Here is an 8,815-nt window from a genome sequence, read left to right on the forward strand (position 1 = left end):
AGAGCCCTACAGTCGGAGGGTTGTGAATATTTGAAGTCTACCTTGCAATACTACCAACCGACTAGAAACTTGAGATCTTCTTCCAAATATACGATTGCGGTTCATCGATGCAATAAGGCTAGGTGGGGAGACCGTGCTTTTACGGTGGAAGCTGCAAGGCTATGGAATACCCTGCCTTTTGCGCTCCGCCAAACAGCTACTCACTCCACCTTTAGGAAAAGCCTGAAAACTTGGCTCTTTTCGCAATAGGCACTCTCGGTCGGTCACTTTTGCTTTTCCCTGTGTTCTCGTTCAGCTTAGCGCTTCGATGAGTTTCGCCAGAATGCACTTTATAAGTAAGTCAATACAATACAATACAATAAAATACAATACAATTCAATACTACTGGCGTTTTTGTCAGGGCAGTGGAGCAGAATTAATGTTTCTAAATTCATGTTTGAAAACTATCACTTTTAAATTAATACTTCTCAATGAACTGGTATAATCAATGGGAGTAATGTGAAAACGTTCTTCATGTTAATTAAATACACTTTTAGGTTCGAGCCTGAGTTGCATGCGCTCGCGCATCGCAGCGAGACGCTTTAGTTATTAGAAAAGGGCTCAGAGCCCTGTCGACGTCACGTCAGTGTTTTTCATTGGTTCATGGGCTTGCCTATTAAAATCCGCTTGCTTTCATTAGTCGAAGGCATGCATACGTCATGCCTTTTCCGGTGGCTAGCCCTCCTCGAGCGCATCGACCAAGTACAGAAAACATGCGAGGCTCGCTGTTTTCTGTCCGGATCGTGGACTACTTTTTCTCTATTTTACTAGCGCGATTTCGCTTGCCAGAAGTCGAGCTCTTTACACAGTTAATTGCACTTTTTCGGGTTACGTACATAAATACACTTTTGCCGATAGGTGAAAAGTCGGGTTAGGAGTTTACAACGCTATCAGCTCTAACATGAGCAAACGCGAGACCCGTTGCATTGCAAATGCTTGTTTAATTTTGAAGAGACTGTCATATTTTCACACTTTTGCTGCAAGATGTCTTTGAAAATCAAAGTGTTTCTAAAGTTAAGCGCAGGACCCCCTAGTTACTTTCTTCCTCTAACACCAATTAATCTTGGAAGAAATGCTTGCCCACTTAACACCTTTTTATCGTTAGTGCTGAGTTGAGTAAACAGCAGCCTAGTGCTCCTGTGGAAGGGGGTGGGGATGCATGCAACCCCCGGGCCCTACTTTGAGTATTAATGCTCTGAAGATAAACTCTACTTGCTGCTCCTAGCGCTTTGTGGCGCTGCCTGGATGATGCCTTTTCTCAGCGCTTGGTAGTCCCCGTGCATGCCCCATCCTTCTGTACAGGGCATCGGAGTCCCCGTCTGGGACCTTGGCTTTCTCAGTAAAATCAATGAACAAATGAAAAGAATGCGCAGCCTGAGTAACATCACTGGAGGGCGGCGGGTGCTGCACTGCAGGGGCTGATGTGCGCTGCAGGTACAGATGTGGACTGCTCGGAGGGGCCTCTCAGGCTGCGTGTGAGAGCGTGGAACAGCAGCCAGGCCTGGACTTGACTCAAACACAACAGAGCTATCTTTCATTGCGAGGTGAAGACAGAGCGCGATCTTGTGCGCGCACACACATTGTTATTCAATCAATCAGGAATTTGTAAAGCGCGCTACTCACCCGTCAGGGTCTCAAGGCGCATTGTCACATGTTGTGAGCATCCAGCCTTCAGCCTCTTGGGTTCATCACTTCATCAGAAGGCCTCAATTGCATTTTTTTTAAAGACTGATGGATACCTACAGGTTTACACTATTTAGTTCAAGTACGAGAATCATTTTAGTGATAAAATATCCACCTTCTTTGCATTTTACACCTTAAAAGGAGTTGCAATCTACTGAGTAAACTGCCATGTTTGGATACCGAGACACCGACGCTGTAATCCCGGCTACCACACTTCACCAACGTGTTTGATTCTAGGCAATGGCATCTTAATTGTATTGAATAATTTTACCGTAAAGGGGGGTGGGGGGGGTGCACTTTACCCCATTCAGCACAACCTAATGGATAGCTCACTATGGACTTTGGACCAGCTGAGGCAGAACCGCTTGAATCTACACTCTACTGTAAAGTGATGAAATGTCAAAGGTCAGGAGATACTGCCCGAGGGCCCTTTTCCAGTAATTGATTACATTCTGATGTATTTCAATCCATGTCTGCCCCCGGCTAGGTTTCTTCGGTGAGTTGCAGCAAGGGCTGCGCTTCCTGTCAGGGATCTGTGGTGCTACCGCGCATGGAGTCCCTGCTGACACGGCTCACAAGTGAAAGGGCATCAGTGCACTGTATAACCACCTGAAGATGGGAACTAGGCGCTGTACTGTGCCACCGCAAAGCAGAGGGAATTATGCACATTTTAGGAAACGGGGGCAACAGCCAGATGCAAGACTGGCGGGTCTAGCTCTAGACCAGGCACTGCCCCCTCATAAAAGGGAGATCAGGGAAAGGGGGGGGGGGGCTGCTGTGCCAGAGAAGCCCACTTCAGACTTTAGAAAGGGGGGGGGGTTCTAGTACAAAGGAAGGATTTGGGGTTCGAAAGTATTGTTTTACTGTAACATTGCACGTAGCAATGGAGACATTGTATGTAGGTCAATACCATGGTGGAGTGAAAGTGCCTCGATGCCAGACTGCGCGCTTTAAAAATGCTGGGCAAATAGCAATATACTCGCACAGATATGAGCCGGTAAGTGAAAACACTAAAACAACACATAACATTACGCAAGCGAGGAGTGCTCGACACATTGTTTCTTGGAAACAGTCCCTTCAGATATCCGGCCTTCGCGGCGCTATACATTTACAGAACAATGGGTGTGTGGGGCACACTCCGCAGTATTGTTGCAAACTGCTCCGCACCGCCATCGGAGTTAAACCGAAAGGCGATGGACACATTTTCGAGGGAGAAAAATACACCCATGGTACATACGACAGCCAAGTAGCGTTTGTCTCTGCTAAGAGATGGCGGGTGTGCGCCCCACCCCCTCACCTGCCCCGGCACCCCACAGGGGACGATGTGCACTGCTGACGAGGGACAGGGGTGGATCTGCGGCTTCGGTGCACGGGAGCACCGCATCAGGTCCACTCACGCTTCGCCTCCAGGGGTTGGGTCCTCGGGATACTATACATCCTGCCATCTCCCAACACTGGGTACCAAATGGGATGCTGCGCGCTGTGCGTTCCTTTACTGAAGCACACCGCCCGTCAAAGGGATGCTGGATAAACGCACCCCTTATTTTATGAGCCTGCAAACAAGAGGGGGTGCGATGCCCAGTCCTCTACACCTGAGAAGAGATGCTTTTGCACCTTCTCATTGCAACACACTGAGATACAGTGCACCCTCTCACTCTACAACAGTACACACCAGAGGCGCTGGATACCAAATAGACACAAATTGGGCACCTGGATACAATGTTACTCTTTCACTGTGAGGCTCAGCATCAGACCGATTGCTTGGCACGCGGATCCTCTTGTTTTCTAAGCCCGAGCATCAGAGAAACTGCTGGATACAATGTATCTTTCTATTCTGCACAGACGAGTACCACTTATTATCTCTTAACGAAAAGGTCGGGATAACGTGTATCCTAATATTTCTGAAAGGTCTCCCCGGCAGCCGCTGCTGGATTATACCCTCTGCTACCCCGGGGCTGCTGCACACACATCACATAGCAGAGCGCGCGCTCACCTGTCTGGAAAGGGCAGCGCGAGCCCCCAGGCCCTGACAGCCGATGCTGCCTCTGCAGCTGCTGAGCCTGCTCTGCAGGGGACGCGCTCTCTCACCGGGATCCTCTACGCTTGATTATAGAAACAGAAGAGGGTCAACCACCACACGATAGGAGACACAGAAAAGGGACGAAAACAGCCCGGCACCGTGAGAGGTAAAACATAAAAAAGGGACAACAAATACAAGTTAGTGTAACTTGACGCTTTCTTGAATCGGTGTTTGCTGCTTGTACTGCGTCATGAGACATATTGCCATATTAACCCCTTTGCTGCCAGGCCTTTCCCCCCCTCCTGTGCCAGGCCATTTTTTTTGGCTATTTGGGGCAGTTCGCTCTTAGGACCCCATAACTTTTTGTCCACATAAGCTAGCCACTCCAAATTTGCATCCTTTTTTTTCCAACATCATAGGGATTCTAGAGGTACCCAGACTTTGTTGGTTCCCGTGGAGGAGACCAAGAAATTAGCCAAAATACAGCAAAAATGTTGTTTAAAAAAAAAAAGGAAAAAAACGCTGCAGAAGAAGGCTTGTGGTTATCTCCCTTAGAGGGTTTGGGTGCTAAAATCACAATCTTCCCAGCTTTCAGGAACAGGCAGACTTGAATCAGAAAACCACATTTCTCAACGCAATTTTGGCATTTTACTGGGATATACCCCATTTTTACTATTTTTTGTGCTTTCAGCCTCCAGTTAGTGACAGAAATGGCTGTGAAACCAATGCTGGATCCCAGAAAGCTAAACTATTCTGAAAAGGAGACAACATTCTGAATTCAGCAAGGGGTAATTTGTGTAGATCCTACAAGTGTTTCCTACAGAAAATAACAGCTGAAATAAAAACAATATTGAAATTGAGGTGAAAAGAACCAGCCATTTTTCTCCACGTTTTACTTTGTAACTTTTTCCTGCGATGTCATATTTTCAAAAACACTATACCGTTACGTCTGCTAGACTCTTCTGGTTGCGGGGATATTTAGGTCTTGTAGGTTCATCTAGAACTCTAGGAACCCAGAGCCAATAACAGAGATGCACCTCGCAACAGGTTTTCATTGTATAGTGGGCATACAACAACTCATTTGGTGAAATATAAAAAGTGAGAAATAGGTATCAAGACAACCTTTGTATTTCCGAAATGGACACAAGATAAGGTGTTGAGAAGCAGTGGTTATTTGCACACCTCTGAATTCCGGAGTGCCCATACTAGCATGTGAATTACAGGGTATTTCTCAAATAGATGTCTTTTTTACACACTGTCTTACATTTGGAAGGAAAAAATGTAGAGAATGACAAGGGGCAATAACACTTGGTTTGCTATTCAGTGTTCCCCTAAGCCTCCTGATAAAAATGGTACCTCACTTGCGCGGGTAGGCCTAATGCTCGTGACAGTAAACACAACATGGACACATCACATTTTTACATTGAAATCTGACATGTTTTTTGCAAAGTGCCTAGTTGTAGATTTTGGCCTCTAGCTCAGCCGGCACCTAAGGAAACCTACCAAACCTGCACATTTTTAAAAACAAGACACTTAGGAGAATCCAAGATAGGGTGACTTGGGGGCTCTGACCTGGTTCAGTTACCCAGAATCCTTTGCAAACCTCACAATTTGGCCCAAGAAACACCTTTTCGTCTCACTTCAGTGACAGAAAGTTCTGGAATCTGAGAGGAGCCACAAATTTCCTTCCACCCAGTGTTCCCCCAAGTCTCCCGATAAAAATGGTACCTCACTTGTGTGGGTAGGCCTAGCACCCGTGACAGGAAATGCCCCAAAACACAACGTGGACACATCACATTTTCCCAAAGAAAACAGACCTGTTTTTTGAAAAGTGCCTAGCTGTGGATTTTGGCCTCTAGCTCAGCCGGCACCTAGGGAAACCTAGCAAACCTGCGCATTTTTGAAAATTAGACACCTAGGGGAAACCAAGATGGGGTGACTTGTGGGGCTCTGACCAGGTTCTGTTACCCAGAATCCTTTCCAAAACTCACACTTTGGCTAAAAAAACACTTTTTCCTCACATTTCGGTGACAGAAAGTTCTGGAATCTGAGAGGAGCCACAAATTTCCTTCCACTCAGCGTTCCCTCAAGTCTCCCGATAAAAATGGTACCTCACTTTTGTGAGTAGGCCTACTGCCCGCGAAAGGAAATGCCCCAAAACACCATCTGGACACATCAAAATGTTCAAATATAAAACAACCTGCTTTTGCGGGGGGCACCTGCGTTTTTGGTCCTGGGCTCAGCAGCCATCTAGGGAAACCTACCAAACCCAGACATTTCTGAAAACTAGACACCGAGGGAGTCCAGGGAGGTGTGACTTGCGTGGGTCCCCCATTGTTTTCTTACCCAGAATCCTCAGCAAACCTCAAATTTTGCTAAATAAATCACATTTTTCCCAAATTTCTGTGTGGGATCACTGCACCGTGACAAATTTAATTAACCCAATGTTCCCTGCAGTCTCCCGGTAAAAAAGATACCTCACTGGTGTAGGTGGGCCAAGTGCTTGTGACAGGGAAGAGCGAAAAACATGTTGAAATTTAGGGGGAACCAAAGCGGTCCAAAAGGGCAGTTTGAAAAAAAACATTTTTAGGCTGACAAGTGCAGCAGAATTTTTTATCGGTATAGATGAGACAATGCTGGGTGGTAGGAATTTTTTGGATTCCTTTAGATTCTGGAAGGTTCCATCACAAAAATGTGGGAAAAATGTGTGATTTCCAGCAATGTTGGAGGTTTGCAGGGCATCGTGGGTAAGAAAATAGTGCGGGGTGAATGTGAAACACACCACCCTGGAATCACCCAGATGTTTAGTTTTCAGATGTGTCTAGGTCTTGTGGATTTTTCTACATGGCAGCGTCCCAAAGTCCATAAAGTGCAGCCCTCACCATTCCAAGTGGGACGATTTTGAGAGTTAGCCAAACTCTCATGGCCCAAATGTAAAACCAAAACCCAAAATAATCAAATGTCCTCTTGCTTGCCATGGGATAAGATGTTTTAGTGTGCGGGGGAGAGCTGAAAGACTGTTCCCCTCTTCAGTTGGGGTGGGGCATAACAAGGCCCATACTGGTTGGTAGCCGCCACCCCACTATTTTTTTTTTAATTCCCTGGCATCTAGTAGACTTTCTGCCCCCCCCCCCAGGGTGTGGATCAGGGGTAATTGCCCCATCTGCCCACTGGGGGGCAGAACAACTTTGGCCCCATTAATTTGGGGTGGGGGTATGGCCATACCCCAACCTCTTATTTTGGAAAAAAAATCTTCCCTGGTCTCTGGTCGGCTTTCTGCCCCTGCTCAGGGGCAGATGGGCCTTCCAAAAATCGGCCAATCTGCCCCTGGGGGCGGCAGGTATGGCCAACAGTAATGTGCCCCCATGGGGAGCGACCCTTACCCAAGGGGCTGCCAACCAAAGAAAACACACACATCAATCTCTGGTGCCTAAGTGGTTTCTGCCCCCCCCAGGGCAGATCGGCCTAATAGAAATAGGCCGGTCTGCCCCCAAGGGGTGCAGAAATGGCCTAAAATAAATTTTCCCCCACCAGGGGAGCGACCCTTGCCTAAGGGGTCGCTCCGCTTGCGTGAAATTGACGCAAAAAAATAAAGATCCCTGGTGTCTAGTGGTTTCTGCCCCCCTTTGGGGCAGAATGGCCTAACAAAAATTGGCCGATCTGCCCCTAAAGGGGGCAGAAATGGTCTAAATACAATTTGCCCCCCAGGAGAGCGACCCTTGCCTAAGGGGTCGCTCCCCATATATAAAAAATAAAAGTAAACATAATCAAAAATATATCCCTGGTGTCTAGGGGTTTCTGCCCCCCCGGGGGCAGATCGGCCTAATTATAATAGGCCAATCTGCCCCCGGGGGCGGCAGAAAAGGCCTAAAAATATTTTGCCCCCCCTGGTGAGCGGCCCTTGCCCAAAGGGCCACTCCCCTTATGCACAAGTATATTAAAAAAAAAGATCCCTGGTGTTTAGTGGTTTATGCCCCCTGGGGGCAGATTGGCCTAATAAAAACAGGCCAATCTGCCCCCAAGGGGGACATAAATGGCCTAAATATAATTTTCCCCCTAGGGGAGTGACCCTTGCCTAAGGGGTCGCTCCCCACCTCTAAAAAAAAAAAAAATAGATCCCTGGCGCCTAGAGGTTTCTCTCCACCGGGGGCAGACCAGCCTAATAGCCTAATAACAATAGGCCGATCTAAAAAAATTGCCCCCCTGGGGAGTGACCCTTGCCCAAGGGGTCGCTCCCCTTATGCCAATTTCCTTATTTGAAAAAATCCCTGGTGTCTAGTGGGCATTTCAGCAGCCAGGTCGCTTCACGATCTTGCTGCTAAAATGCTCTGAGAGACTGCAAAGGGAAGAAAATTCCTTTCCTTCTCTTTGAAGCCTCTCAGGCCCCCATCACATGATCGGAAGAGAAATGCTCTGCATTTCTCTTCCGATGGGGAGGTGGCCTCTGATGAGGTCAGCTCGCGATTGCACGCTGACGTCATTAGACGTCACTGGGCGGGTCGGGGGGGAGTTGGTGGTGGAAGGGCTTCCCCTTCAATCCCTGCCTTGGGGAGGTGGGAGGGAAACCCACAGAGGGAGCGCTAGAGCTCCCTCCGAGCTCATGTGCGAGGACGTAATGGTTACGTCCTCAGCCCAGGAGCATTGTGCCAGTGGACGTAACCATTACGTCCCCAGCACAGAAGCGGCTAAACCTTAATAACATTTTTTCCACAAAACGTTTCTTCACAAAAGGTGTCGACGTACATTTTTCATTCTTTTTTTCGTAACATACTTGGGCTTCTGGAGGTAACAAGGGTTTGTAGACTCCTCCAGGGCCATAGCCACATGGATGCTGTTGAGGACAGTGCCAGCCCACATTTAATCTTTGGCCCACCCAAATGACCAAAGCAGCTGGCACAGTATTCGTCAAATCAAACAAAGGAAAAAGCAGGTGCAAGGATGAGGGTTGCAGCAGCACCCCCTAAATAACCATGCTGAAGTCCACAACGTGAATGAGCAATAAAAATGCCTTTACGTTTTGTTTCTTATCTTCTTACATCTGCTGTGTGTTCAGCACTGCAAAGATGCCCAGGT

At 47.6% G+C, this 8,815-nt stretch overlaps 1 protein-coding gene across 2 annotated transcripts in view; it reads right to left on the reverse strand.

Annotated features, from left to right (window-relative positions):
* The window catches only part of NOD1 (nucleotide binding oligomerization domain containing 1), a 270,155-nt gene extending 266,333 nt beyond the window's left edge, over positions 1-3,822 (reverse strand). For both annotated transcript variants that reach the window (XM_069211945.1, XM_069211943.1), the window contains exon 1: positions 3,716-3,822. The gene's annotated coding sequence lies outside the window, so the exon portion shown is untranslated. The remainder of the gene's footprint in view (positions 1-3,715) is intronic.
* Positions 3,823-8,815: the final 4,993 nt, after the last annotated feature.

This window comes from Pleurodeles waltl, chromosome 10, assembly GCF_031143425.1.
Source record: "Pleurodeles waltl isolate 20211129_DDA chromosome 10, aPleWal1.hap1.20221129, whole genome shotgun sequence".
Lineage (NCBI taxonomy): Eukaryota > Metazoa > Chordata > Amphibia > Caudata > Salamandridae > Pleurodeles > Pleurodeles waltl.